At 45.4% G+C, this 15,258-nt stretch overlaps 1 pseudogene across 1 annotated transcript in view; it reads left to right on the top strand.

The window, feature by feature from the left end:
• Positions 1–472: 472 nt before the first annotated feature.
• Positions 473–15,258, top strand: part of LOC309974356 (PC4 and SFRS1-interacting protein-like) — a 29,184-nt pseudogene continuing 14,398 nt past the window's right edge. The window contains exon 1 of the transcript in view: positions 473–511. The product of the transcript in view is annotated as a PC4 and SFRS1-interacting protein-like (transcript). The remainder of the gene's footprint in view (positions 512–15,258) is intronic.

Here is a 15,258-nt window from a genome sequence, read left to right as displayed (position 1 = left end):
CTGCCTTTCAAGCCAGTCTCTGGAGCCCTTTGACCCCAGGTTCCAGGCTTTCAGTGGCTCTCTTGACATTCACTAGCACCTTTGGTGCCCACCCAGATCACACGGTGGCCCCCTCTTCTGGCTCCACTGAAACTACAATGAAGTCCACGTGAAACCAGCCTGTCTTCAAGTGACACCAAGGAGAAAAGGCTGTCTGTCAAACTCAAAAGACAGATGTCCGTACTTCTCAGTTTCAAACTGAATCCTAACTCTTGTGAAGTTCAAGTTTCATTTCTGCTTGGCCAAATGGAATTTCCTGATTCTATGTAAGAAAAGTTTAAGGGTCTATACTAGAAGACTTGGAGGGCTTTGGGGCTCTATCTAAGTGATACCCAATTTTATTTTGGTGATTAATGTACACATCTCTTTTCCTTAAGGAGCACAGGTTTTACATTTCAAGGAAAAAAAATATTCTGGCTTTGTTTTTGGCAAGATGTTCGGTGTGCTGCTCCACACCGATATTCAGAAGCAGGTAGAGACGATTCCCAAGATCCAGCTGTTATTGGCTTTCACTCCTGAGAAGAGGCAGACTGGGGTTGGAACACTACGCAGCTCTGACTCTTGCGACCTTGGGGAAGTTACTGAAATCCTCTGTGCCTCTGTGGCCCTGTCTGGAACATGGGCTAATCACCTTGCCTCCGATCCACCTCCCCGGAGGGTTGCAAGTATTAATGAGTTAATGATGTTTGGAGAGCATGTGAGCTTTGGATGAAAGATACAGAAGAACAAAGTAGGAGGGTTATTATGCATAATGAAAAGCTCCAGCAGAAACGCTGGTCTGAGTTGACCCCCAATACCACAATAACCACAACTCAGACATACCATAGGACCAGTACTCAAATACAAATCATTTTTAAATTTTAACACTTAAAAGGGGACTTTAATCTGATTGCATGATTATACCAAACTAGCTTGTCTCACGAGCAGGGGGCTCATAATGACCGTGGGTAAATGCCTGATTCCATTCCTATCCCGAGGTGTTGGTTATCGCCCCGACTGTGCACTACCGCCCACCAAGAGGGCAACTCTCACCCTCACACTGTGAGCTCTTTTAAGACTCTTTTTGAAGAACTCTTAGGGGTAGATCAGGGAGATCCACTGCTCCCAAACCATCCTCCCACGTGGTCATGGATTCTTGAAGTTCCTTTAAGAAGAAGACAAAACCCTTTGCAAATTAGAGAGGAAACTTAAAATACAACTACTGCCGGTAGTAGAGGAGGGCACTTAGCCTGTGAATTACGTCCACCGGATGACATAAACGATAGCAGACCCCACCCTCCACCTAGCGCAGGTTTCCACAGAGAAGAGAGAACAAATGACCTTGAGTTCAGGCATGAAGATGAGTTTCTCCGAAATATAGGGGCTAGGTGCAAAAGGAGAGACTCGGATGCCTGAGACAGTCACAGCCTCCCTTCCAGCTTCACCCAGAGCACAGACTGCACACAGAGGACCCTCTCATCTTCCTCCAGAGCACGGCCTCCTCTCACACCACCCAGGGAAACGCACAAGCCACGTGCGCTAGAAACCCTGGGCAGGGAAATAGCAACCAGTGCCGTCCTTGCTAGTTTCTGAGGGTGAAAAGGCAGCATACTGTGAGAGCTCGTCAAACATCACCCCGCTCACACTTCTCCCAAATGGCCACCTAGCGGCCTCGGAGCACTCCAGCTGCGCAAAGTGCTCTCTTTGCTGGTCAAGTTGATGTCTGAGTTGGACAGACTAGAAAGCAGGGTTTGCAGAGTGGAGGTGATGCTGTCCATCAGCTTCACAGGGGTTTGCCGCGGACGCTCACGTACAGCGATCCAGGCAGGACCAGCGACGAGCAGGCACAGCCAGAGGAGCAGGTGGTCGGGGGGCGGGCGGAGGGTGGAGGGATCAAGGCTCTGAAGGCAGGTCTTCAGCCTGAAGGATAAGCCCAGGGAGCTGGGATGACGTCTTCATACGTGCGAAGAGAGAAAATCCGCTCTCTCTGTGGCGTTCCAGAGCACGGGACCAGGCTCAAGAGGCGAACACAGTTTAATCCAATAGAAGGACATGCTTTCTAATAGCACTGACCCGAGATGGAGTTAGCTGGCCACTGGCCACTGACCACTTCTGAACGCAAGCAAAGGCTACTGCATTTATTTTTTAATAAATCTTTTTTTAAGAGATTTATTTGTCTATTTATTTATTTGGCCGCACCAAGCAGCATGTGGGATATGAGTTCCCCCACCAGGGGTTGAACCCGTGCCCCCTGAAGTGGAAGCGCAGAGTCTTAACCACTGGACCGCCACGGAAGTCCCAACCATGATTTAAGTCTTTTTAAATGACATTTTACAGTGAAAAGCATTATTGAGTCACTTCTGATATAAGAGGGGAAAAAAATAAAGAAAAATTTGAAATGGCTGCCTTACCGGTTCAGACACTGTGTCGAACAAGTCCTTCTCTCAAGGCTCCTCTTTCAATATTTATATCCCTTTATTATAAATGTGTTACAGAATTTGAAGATTCATTATAAAGAAGAATTTTTCCTACAGAATATGAGGTTTCGCTTTGTATTCTAAAAGAAAATTTAAAAGATGCTGATCTCTTGAATGACACTGGGAAGTGGGTAGAAGAAAAAGTCATATAGATTAATGGCTGAGGATGGGCGACTGTGGCTGCGCACGTCCCCGCTCTGTCCTGTAGGTGGCAGCATCTGTTTACAGCTGTCGCATTTACCTTCAATGGCGGCTGGAGGGCAACTGGGTTTGAGTGAGTTTGAGTCCGGCTGCTTCAATTTCCAGAACATCCAGCATAATCAATTAAAATTTTAATATCATTAGGTAACTGCCTTTACTGAAGGAAAGAAAGAAAGAAGCATAGAAGTAGGCTCTGCCTGACAGAAAGGGAAGCAGCGTATTGATTCTATGCAAGGTCATAGCTCAAGCCACCACTGTCACATTTTTTTTACCTGGACCACGTATTGAATCCTTTATTTTTCCTCTGCTCAAATCTACATGAATGCAACAAAAACTGTTGTTTACTGTTCTCTTGTCCTTCCCACGTAGATTTCAGAAAGAAACCAGTGAAGAAGTAGCCTACACTAACCCAGTGAAAATTCAGAAAGGCCGTGAACTGTCTACAGCTGAAACCAGGAAAGTGGGCTAGCACTGCTTTTTATAAAAATAAATAAACAAAGTATACAATTATATTTTAAAGTTATATTTTTAAATATTATATATATTTTAAATATATATATGGAATGGAATAAACTTCTTGAAGTATTAAAAATGAAAAGCCAGATGTGCCTTGCTTGAAACACCAAACATTCTGCTCCCTGTGCCTGGGGTCTCTGTGTTGATATATTACTGCAAAGCCCCAGAGTAAGCCAGAGAGCATGGGGAGAGCATGTCTCCGACTGCCATTATGGTCAGTCTTCTGGAAAACTCAAAATACTCTGTTGTGTAAGATCCTCTAGGGCAAACATTTCCAACCAGTAGATCAGGATCAACCAGTAGGGTCACCTAGCTCCTCAGGGGTGTGGCCAGGTCAGGGCTGTCCACACCCCACCTGCTCATCCCATTTTTATCCCAGGCTTCCTGTTGGGAAAAAGACACCACGCAGGCCCACACCTCAGAGGCCTCCCCTGGGGAGACTCCCCCCAACCCCTCAGCCCTCCCCCATGCCCAGGCTCTCCATCCTTTGGGAAAATAAAAAGTGTTCCACTTCTGGAGAGGCCGCCCGCCCCTGCTCTGGAGTCAGAAAGCCCCACTCTTTGGGGAATTTCCAAACCTTATTGTTTGTTTGATTTCCTGAAACCTGTCTTCTGCCCCTAAAAACCAAAAGCTGTTTTGCATAGTTGTTTCTTTCCCTTTAATTAAAGAAAAATTGAGTAAGTGTTGTTTTGAAATTTTCACGGCTCACTTAGACATAACTGGACACCAGGGTAGCACAGAGTCAGATTTGGGAGAGACGACTTTCAAAATTTGGTAAGTATGTTATAAATAGGAACAGAGAGACATAGCTAGTATTTTAAAACATGTCCTTCCAGAATATTAACTAATGCTTAAATGTATTACTTGGAACTTATAGAAAAATTATGAGGTTTACACTGAAAATGTGGGTTCTGTAGTCAGGTTTGCCCCGTGTATAGCCTTGGGAAAGTTAACTGTATTGCTTTGCTAAGGCTGCCATAACAAAATACCACAGGCTGGGGGATTAAAACGACAGAAATCTACTTCCTCATGGTTCTGGAGGCTGGAAGTCTGAGATCAAGGTGTCAGCAGGGTTGTCTTCTTCTGAGGCCTCTCTCTTTTGCTTGCAGTTGGCAGCCCTCGCCCTGCATCCTCACGTGGTCTTCCCTCTGTGTCTGTGTCTAATCTCCTCTTCTTATAAAGACACCAGTCATGTTGGATTAAGGTCCACCCTAATTCACTCCCCTCTCCCACTTCTGACACAGATATCTCAGAGCAGAAGATTGCTGGACCCACAGGAAATTCCAGCAGAGGAGGGTCTATTTAAAGTTCTGACTTCTCGGCTTCCCTGGTGACACAGTGGTTAAGAATCTGCCTGACAATGCAGGGGACACGGGTTCGAGCCCTGGTCCGGGAAGCTCCCAAATGCCGCGGAGCAACTAAGCCCGTGCGCCACAACTACTGAGCCTGCGCTCTAGAGCCCGCGAGCCACAACTACTGAGCCCACGTGCCACAACTACTGAAGCCCAAGCGCCTAGAGCCCGTGCTCTGCCACGAGAGAAGCTACCACGATGAGAAGCCCGCGCACCACAACGAAGAGGAGCCCCGCTCACCGCAACTAGAGAAAAGCCCACGCGCAGCAACGAAGACCCAAACGCAGCCAAAAATAAATAAATAAATAAATTTATTTTTAAAAAATTCTGACTCTAGAATTCAAACCAAACATGGGTTCAGAAGGAAAGCAAGAAAAGAAAGATGCATTTTCCTTCCCTCAAAGAAGTGTCTGGCCGTGCACAGAGTGGGTGGCCAAGCAGAGAAGAAGCGATGGCCAAATGGCCGGCACCCCATGCTCCCAGGCACACCGACTGGGATGGAGTTTCACAAGCAGAGCTCTCCTGGCAGAGACAAAAGCTGGCCTGTCTGTCCCTCCTTCTCCAGGGAAAATGCACGGCCATTCACCCAGTCACCCCAGTGGCTGTGACACCTGATGCTGGCATAGCAGCCAGCTGCTGAAACAGCATTGCTAAGGTAGCCCGAGAAAACCAAACCATGGCAGATAAACGCGGTGATTTCTTGCTGGAGGGGAAAGGGCCCCAAGAAAAGAGCAACCAAGCAAGTGTGTTCCAGAAAGAAAGGTAAACAGGGATAGGCCAGGTGCCTCACTATTTCCTCCTTCCCCTTCTCCCTGGTGCGTGCTTTTAATTTGCGACACGCGGTACTAAAGAGACTGTCCATAGATTTAGCATTGACGTTTCCTTCATGCAGTAATCCTTTGAATCCCATTTGCTGTAGATTTCTGCAGAGTGACATAAAAAAGACTTGTTTTGAAATTAGCGAGCACATTATAATGAGCTATTTTTTTCCAGTATTTGGGGCAACTTGAATAAGCTAACTCACCCAAACTCACCTCGTTCGGCCTGTGCCCAGGAAGAATTCTACAGGAATAGAGGCTGGATTACAAATCATCACACTATCCATTGTTATGAAAAACGCCAACAGACACTGGCTCTAATCACATGATTTTTCCCACACAAACAACTCAGACCCTCACCCGACTTAAGGAAAGGATTTGTATGTGGTCAGTACGGCGACTTCAATAGGATTAGCCTTTTTTCCGTTACACTGGTGCGCGTCAGAAAGTTGAGTATAGTTGTCACATACACAGTAAAGTATAAACAGAAGAACGATATACTCTCTTGCTCCTAATAAAAAGGTTTCTGAAATTCCACATTTAAAAAAAAAAAAAGAAAAGGAAAGGAAAAACGAGAAGTTGGACGTTCAGTACAAGACGCTTACTTGGGGAAAACTTCCCATTTTGCAGGGAGGAGACAAGGGATTTCTTTCTCCCCGCCTCACACTGTGAGGGATGTGTCTTGTCCACGCCTCTCCATCCACGATCATAGCTCGTGCGGTGGTCCAGCTCCCACCGTATCGCCCTGGCTGCCAGCCCCAGTAATACCCCTTGGGGAAAGCAAAATAATGGCTTCCACAGATGTTCATGTCCCAATTTCCCCCAATTGTGACTATGTTACAGCAGAAGGCCAAGAGGAATTAAGGTTGTCAGTCAGCTGATCTCAAATAGGGAAATTATCCTGGATTGTCTCGGTGGACCCAGTATAATCACAAGGGTCCTTAAATGTGGAAGAGGTGGCAGAAAAGTAATGTTTGAGTGAGGTGATGGGAGAAGGACCAACCCGCCATTGCTGGCTTTGAAGGTGGAGGGTGGGACTCAGTATCCAAGGAATGTGGGCAGCCTCCAGGAAGCAGGTTCTCCTCCAGAGCCTCCAGGGAGGCCCTGGTGACACCTTGATTTTAGCCCAAGGAGACCCACTGTGGGCCTCTGAATTGCAGAACTGCAAGGCAATAAATCTGTGTCGCCATAAGCCACTTAGCGTAGGGGAATTGGTTACAGGAGCGGCAGCAGAAACTATCCACCACACCTGCCCCTTAGCCTCTGGAACTAAGGCAGGGGTAGCCTCCTACTCGTGCAGACCAGTGGGTCTCCCCACTGCCCTTGACTAGATCTCAGATCTTTCATCACATGCGTAACCCACACATCCGGTTTCCTGACTGGTCTGTGACTGATATAGGTACCATCAGAGCAAACTGGTACTTAGTCAAAAAAGCTCAAATGCTAAGAGAAAAAAATGCCACCTAATAAGCTAGCTGTCTAAATAGAATCTTCAAACTTCTCCATCTGCCAATCTTTTCCAGTGAAAGAATCTGCCTCCATACGTTAAATGTAAATGAATTAAATGTTGTATGCGTGCATCTCTGATCAGTCAAAAGAAGCAAGTACACATGGGAACAAAGACCTCAGTCTAAAGAATGTTCTTCCTAAAATCGAAAGCACATTCATTTTACTTCAATGTTTTGCCAGATCTGCCCAAACCTGTCCTAAATAACCAGTACCATCAAAAACACCCCACGAGGGGCTTCCCTGGTGGCGCAGTGGTTGAGAGTCTGCCTGCCAATGCAGGGGACACGGGTTCGAGCCCTGGTGTGGGAAGATCCCACATGCCGCGGAGCAGCTGAGCCCGTGAGCCACAACTACTGAGCCTGCGCTCTGGAGCCTGTGCTCCACAATGGGAGAGGCCGTGACAGTGAGAGGCCCGCGCACCGCGATGAAGAGTGGCCCCAGCCCTCCGCAACTGGGGAAAGCCCTCTCACGGAGACGAAGACCCAACACAGACAAAAATAAATAAATAAATTTAAAAAACAAACAAACAAACAAAAAAACACCCCACGAGCTTTAACCATGGCATTTTCCCCTGTTAGGATTTCATAAGAATATCAATAATGTGATCTTGCTTTCATTTTGGCAAAAATAATGTTATACGTTATTGTTAGTTTCTTTCGTAAGAGGCCTTAGGTCTTCTAGAGAGAGGATTTTAAAAATGGAATTAGTTCAGATATTTAGTAAAAGCGGAAGTATTGTACCCCAGGTAGTCTCTGCTAAATTATAGAACTTTTGTTTTATGAAAGACTTAATAATTTAGTTGCTTCTTTGTAGTGCATTTAAAGATGTTGCTTTGTTTGAGAAAAAGAAAATCCACCAATTATAATGAAATAAATAGTCCTCCTAGGAAAAATGTCCCCTCCCTCACTCCTTTTCATACAACTGCTCTTGCTAACATTCTTGCATTTACAAGAGCACTGAAGGACCCTGGCCCAACAGAGAGTGTATTAGTTTCCTACTGCGGCGCCATAACACATTCCCACAAACTTCATGCCTTAAAACAACACACGTGTATTACTTACAGTTCTGGAGGTCAGAAGAGTAAAATGAGTCTCATGGGGTCTAAATCAAGGTGTCAGCAGAAGCTGGTTATTTCCGGAGACTCCAGAGGAGAATCTGTTCCTTCCCTCTTTTACCTTCTAGAGGTGTTACCGACCAGAGTTCTTGACCTCCTTAATCAACAGAAATTGATCAGAGGCCAGACAAGAAATTCAGGCAAGGCTTTAGGGGGGCTCCCGCTGCAGCAGCGGGGAGCGAGAACAAGCAGCACATTCCCCTGCTACCTCGCTCTCTCCCCGAGGCAGTGGCAAGCTGGTTCCTTATATAGGGGCAAGTCCAGGGTCAGCCGGAGGGGGGCTTAGGTGGTTTGCTCACCCCTTTGGTGGTGTTGTGTGCAGCAGGTGTGAGCAGTACCCGGCTTTTGCTCCAGGCTCTTCTTTTTGTATCTTGTTGCCCATAATTTGCCCCTACTGTGCACGTACACGGTTATTTTTAGTCCCTTAGAGTTTCTTTGTATTCTACTGCTGGAGGAGACATTTGTCCAGGTGCAAGCACTGGAGCAAAGGGTCCCAGGTCCCAGGTCCTAGCCTGTCTCAGAGGCTGCTGACATTCCTTGGCTAATGGCCACATCCAATCCAATCTGCTTCATGTGGCCTTTTCCTCTGTCTCTGATGCCTCCTACATCCCTCTTATAAGGATGTTTGTGATTATCAGGCCCACTTGGATAATCCAGGATAATCTCCCATGTCAAGATCCTTACGCAAATCACATCTGCAAAGGTGCTTTTGCCAGGTAGAGTAACAGTCACAGGTTTTGGGGATGAGGGCCTGAACATATTTAGGGGGTCATTACTCAGGCTTTCACAGTCCACCCTCTGGCCCCCAAAGATTCACACGCATCCCACATGCAAACTGCATTAACCTCATCCCAAGGTTCCCAAAGGTCTTAACCCATCACAGTTTCAAGTCCAAAATCTCATCCAAGTCTCAGCAGCTCCCAAATCTCATCTAGGAAATACAAATCAGGTACAGGTGAGTCTCTGCATATAATCCATCCTAAAGCAGAAGTTCTCTCTTCCTGCGGACTAGTGAAATTAGAAAATGAGTTACATGTTCCAAAAAAACAATGATGGGACATGCACAGGATAAGTTATAGGCATGCCATTCAAAAAGGGTGAAAATGAAAGGAGAAAGGGAGCATGTGGGTCTCAACCAGTATGCAACGAGGCAAACTCCATTACATTTTGGGACCCGGGAATGAGTCTCTGTGGCTCAGCCCACAGCTTCACCCTCGAAGCCATTCTTTTCCTTCTTTCCCCCCTCCCTCCCTCCCTTCCTTATATTTATTTATGTATGCAGTGCCGGGTCTTAGTTGCAGCAGGCAGGATCTAGTTCCCCGACCAGGGATCGAACCCAGGGCCCCTGCATTGGGAGTGCGGAGTCTTACCCACTAGACCACCAGGGAAGTCCCTCATCCTTTTTCTTGAAGGGTACTGCATGTTTGCAGCTGAGTACTTTTATCAGCCTGTCTCCTACCTGTGGAATTTGGGGAGCCCACCCGCCTTATTTTATTTCATCTTCTTTCTGTCCCTTTCCATCCAAGTGTCAGTGTTTCTGCTGGAATGACATTCTCAAAAACCTATGGGCCATTATTCAGCCTGCCACAGATTGCTCAGACAGGATAATTAATACAGGGAGGAAAACGTGACTTCTGAAGGACGCGTTTGGCTACCTACGTTATAAAGCACCACATACACAGAATGCAATCATTCACCGCTCTTAAATGTGGATTTAAGGTACGTCAGGTCTTTAAGTCTCAAGTTATACACTAGAACACGATATTATCTGAAAGACCTTTCAACTGTGCTATATCTCCTTACAGGAAAAGTCAGAATGAGTGCTAAAAAGTAAAAACTGGACTGTCCAGACGATGCTCATGACTAATAAATAGAGAATAATTTTAAAAGGAAGGAGGTGCTCAAATTACAGCAGGAGGTATTAGGGACAACTTCCTCATAGGACCCCAAATGAGCATCAGGAAGGTTTATGAAGCTGTGGAATCTGCTTCCTGGAAAATTTTTAACAATTTCTTTTGAAATTAATGGCATCAAGGACTTTCTTTCCTGAGTTAGGCCCCCACTGCTGGCAAGGTGGACACTGAAAAAGTGGCAATCAACTACTTTGGAAAACAGTTTGGTAAAAATTAAAAAGTGGTACCATACAGCCCAGCAATCCCACTCCTACGTATATATCCTAAGTGAACACTTGCAAATGGGCCCATTTAAACATGTTTAAGACAGTGTAGTATATAATGGCAAAAATGCCAATAAGCCACGCATCTCTTGACAGGAGAATCGATAAATACGTTGTTATGTATTCACACCATGGACTACCGTACAGCAGCGAACGTGAAGAAATTATAGCTACGTGCTTCAATGTGGATGAAGCTTAGTAGCAGGTGAAATAAGTAAGTCATAGAAAAATACATACATATAGTTCGATACCATTTAATAAAGTTCAAATCAAGCAACACATTATAGAATACTCACATATGAAACAATTGTAAGGAAAAGAAAGTCATGAAAATAAACCAAATATCAGGGTATTGATCAACTGGTAGCAGAGTGAAGGATGGACTGGGGGTGGGGCAGCAGGGGTCTACAGGGAACTTCAGGATTTGAGGCATGTTCTATTTCTTGGGTCAAATGGTGGGTTCACGAGGGTTCATTTTATTATGAAGATGAATAATTTCAACATATTGCATAGTTTTAGAGTATAAACCAGACTCAAGATAAAACTAAAAAATTCTCCCAACGTCATTTATTTATTTATTTTTGGCTGCGTTGGGTCTTTGTTGCTGCGCGCGGGCTTTCTCTAGTTGCGGTGAGCGGGGGCTACTCTTCGTTGCGGTGCACGGGCTTCTCATTGCAGTGGCTTCTCTTGTTGTGGAGCACGGGCTTCTCACTGCGGTGGCTTCTCTTGTTGCAGAGCACAGGCTCTAGAGTGCAAGCTTCAGTAGTTGTGGCGCACGGGCTCAGTAGTTGTGGCTCGTGGGCTCTAGAGCACAGGCTCAGTAGTTGTGGCGCACGGGCTTAGTTGCTCCGTGGCACGTGGGATCTTCCCGGACCAGGGCTTGAACCCGTGTCCCCTGCATTGGCAGACAGATTCATAACCACTGCACCCCCAGGGAAGTCCCCAATGTCATTTTAAAATTAGGGTAGAGGGGAGCCTTTCCCCTCCATAGCTCGATAAAAATGCCAGCAGGCTCTGTGACTGCGCTGGTCATTCCTTCCTAATAGAAATTCCTGGTCATCTTACATGAGTCAAATCAGAAATGAGAATGTCTTCCATGTTCACTCCCTGCTGAGATCTGTTTCTCTCACTTCGTCTAGGTGGGCATATCACAGGCACGCTACCCAAGGTCAGCTTCTCCTCTTCTATAACTGCCCGTACCCACACCCCCACCCAGAGCTCCTACCAAATCCTCCCCTGAGTTGGAGCCTGAGAAAGGATCTGGGAAAAGGAAACAGAATGTTCCAACTTGACCAGTAAGATCATAAGCTGGCTTTGCGCCCTCTGGACATGGCAAATTCTAGAACTGACTCCCTCATGGATCTTCTTGAGGATTTCTGCAAGAACCCAACTCTGACACCCATGTGGTAGGCCATGCACTTTCCTCTTCCAGCTAATGTCCCCATGTGGCCCCCACGTGGTTCTCGGTTTTCCACTGCACACAGATTCTCCGTTGGCGTGCCACTGCTCTTCCAAGACCCCGCATGGCTTCAGGCTGGCTCTCCCCTGTGTAGTCCACATCTTTTTTTCAGGAAACAGTCTTGTCCCCTTGGCCCCAACAAATGAGTGCCGGTCAGCTCCACTCTCCTTTGTCCTGCCCCAGAGCCGCTCTCTGGACTAGCTTTCTTTCCCTCTCAGTTTCTGGGGCTGGAGGGTGGAGGTCAAACAATAAAGACAGGGAAGGCGGTCACCCTGAGCCTCGGGGATGACACACTCCACCCCTATCTAGCCCTCCATCTCCATGAGGGGTGGGGTGAAAAAGCCACAGAATAGCTTTCACCAAGGAAATCAAGTTCAAAACTTCCTCCAAATCTCTAATCTCTTTTATATGCATGATTTGGGTGAGGAACCGAAGAGTCATGTAACTCTTTCTTGGTTGTTTCCTTAAAAAGTAATCTTGGGTGTCTTTCTCAACTCACTTTGGCATTTGCTGTCTTTAGATATTAGTGTCTGAGGCAAATATTCTAATTTAACATCTTTTGACAAATGTTATCAAATATTTCGCTTCTCACATGGAAGGGAGTCGCCTTGAGATCGATTACAAAACCCACCTGCCTTCCTTTGCTTTTCACTCTCAGACCTGGCTTCCCTGTGGTCGGCACTTTGGGCTCGTGGTCAGTCTGTCCTTGTTAGATTAGCCCTTGACCTTATACTGCTTCTTTTCAATAGCATCGTACTAACACAGCAACCATCAATGAGCACACGATAACTTTGGACCTCATTTATGAAATGGACATATTACCTGCTTCATTCTGGTGAGTGTTAGATGGATACAGAAGTTAAAACACCACGCAAATATAATTTGTTTTTACTGTTATGATTACAGCACTTCCCTGACAACCTTGGAGCGGATAGTCTAGAAAATAACCATGGAAGGCTGGATCAAGGTCTTGAAAATATGGAATTGAGGAAAAATAAGATATAATTAAAAGGGCACAGGAATTAAAAGTTCTAGAAGGTGTTTGCTTGCTGCTTAAAAACTAGATGTTATATTTGAATAATATTTTGAATTGCTAACTTGAAAAATATAGCCCTTTTCCTGAATAATCTTATTTAGCTGTTCAAGAAATATTGCTTTGGATTATGGTCTAGGATAGCTTTACTAGATAAAACAGAGGACACCCAGTTAAATTTTAATTTCAGATAAACAATAAATATTCTTTTAGTATAAGTTAAGTGCAATATTCGGGATATACTTGTGCAAAAAGTTACCTGAATTTCAGATAAACATGAATGATTTTTTTTTTTTTTTTTTTTTTTTTTTTGCGGTGCGCGGGCCTCTCACTGTCGCGGCCTCTCTTGTTGCGGAGCACAGGCTCCAGACATGCAGGCTCAGTAGTTGTGGCTCACGGGCCTAGTTGCTCTGCGGCATGTGGGATCCTCCCAGACCAGGGCCCGAACCCGTGTCCCCCGCATCAGCAGGCGGACTCCCAACTACTGCGCCACCAGGGAAGCCCCATACAGAGGTTTTTTTTATCACTAGCCTTCTTTTTGGTTCTTAGAGTTTCCATCTCCCAGTTTATATTATCCATCTCTTCTTGCACGTTGTCCACTTTTTGAATTAGAGCCCTTAGCCTATTAATCATAGTTGTTTTAAATTCCCAGTCTGATAATTCCAGTATCTCTGCCATATCTGAGACTGGTTCTGATGCTTTCTCTCTCCTCAAACTTTGCTTCGTGTCTTTTGGTATGTCTTGTAATTTTTTGCTGAAAGCTGGGTATGATGTACTGGGTAAAAGGAACCCAGTACTGATTCCCATGGAGGTTTCTGCTCTGGTACCTCTACTCCAATAAACTGTGATTCTCTGTATCTGCCTATCTGTATCTCTAATCTGGGGGGCAGTGGTTTGCCCTGTGACCTCGGTCTCTGATGGATCTAGTTAAGAGTTGTTGCTTTTCAGTTTCTTAAGTCTTTCTCTTGCTGTGAAGATGGGAGTAATGACTTCCAAACTTTTTACAAGCCAGCCTGAAAGCTGGAAGTCCTCCCTTTTGTTTATACCAACAAGAAGACACTCTCATCTCTGCAGACCAAGATACAATTTACTCTATTTGCCTCACGTAGGCTCTGCCCACTAATTCCAGGCTCTTGTCAAGCACACAGAGGAGAAATCCTCCATCAACCTCGGAATTCGCCAGAGATGGGGCCGTCCTCACACCCTCCAGCCTGGCATGCCTGCTGGCTTCTGCAAGCCTTGGCTCAGGAGAGGAAGCCTGGACACACTCAGGTTGCCGTCTTTCCAGAACCCTCTTTAATCCACCTGTACCCGATTCGCTGCCAAACCAAATGTAGATCCTGCCTCTTCTCTTTCTTTCCCTGTTGCCACCAGCCTGGCCCGGGTCCCCACTCCTTCTGTTCTCTCTTCTTCACAGGGCATTCTACCAGCTTCCACCCTGCAGGTCTCTTCCCAAACCATCCCAGTTCAGTCCCCACTATCAGTGAAGCATGACTTGGATCATTTCGCTGCCTCCTCAGGAACTGTCAGTGTCTTCCCAGTGCTTTCTGGATTAAATACAACATGCCTCGTCCTGACATTTAGGACCAATCTACATTTCTAATCTTAACTCTTACTGATCTCCTACAGACAACCTACTTCCAGCCAAACTAAAATTATAGCATTTTCCCAACACCTGGGCATTTCCTACTCTGTGCCTTGGCCTTATTTCAATTCTGCCACCCAAAATGCTTTCTCAGTTTGCTAAATTCTTACCCATTCTTCCCAAACCACCTCCTTTATAAAAGGACCAAACACACACACCACAACTTCACAAAAAATAGCTAGCTCTTGCCGCACTTTCTCTCTCCTTTGTGAATCTCCAGGCCACTTTCACTTTCAGCATTTAATACTCGCTTTTATTAGAGTGTGATTGTCCTTCGGGACCTGTCTTTTCTATGATATTTCTAGTTTTCTGAGGACAGAGTCCGTGCCATACTCATCTCCATATTCCCCCATAATATCTAACACAATGCTTTGCAAACAGTACACGCTCAACAAACATATCTTTAATTTAAACGAAACCATGTTATTTTAGGAAGGCAATCTGTGGTTTTCAGCTCATTCATTATGGTTCTGATGTATTGGATAAAATAGATGATACGATATCCCTGATAGTCACAAGGGGAAGAAGGACTGGGAACCAGATGAATCCCAAATGGTAGAACTCAGAAATGTTCATCCACCTCTTAATTCCTCCTTCATTGCGTCTCTGTCAATAGCTACGTGTTGACCAACTCCCCACAGATTAACTACATTTTCTATCCTTACTTAACTTTTTCTCTTACTTAATGACCATTTCATTCAAAGGAACAAAGTTTTGAATCACTTCATGAACGTTACTATACGTGCGTTGGGAGCAGGTAACCAGGAGGGATACTGGCAGCCAATGAGCCTGGCAATTTGCGTTGTTGGGTTTTTTTATCTCCCCAAAATGACAAATGACTATAAACTATAGACCTTATGCTGTTTTTCTTACAGACGGTGATCACCACAACTGTTAAATCCTTATTGCTAAGAAACTACTATACTAAGAATATTCAAAT

The sequence above is a fragment of the Leucopleurus acutus genome (genome assembly GCF_964270905.1).
Source record: "Leucopleurus acutus genome assembly, chromosome: 17".
NCBI classification, from domain to species: Eukaryota; Metazoa; Chordata; class Mammalia; order Artiodactyla; family Delphinidae; genus Leucopleurus; species Leucopleurus acutus.
Note: the sequence above shows the minus strand (reverse complement) of the source record. Positions and strands in the feature narration are given on the sequence as shown.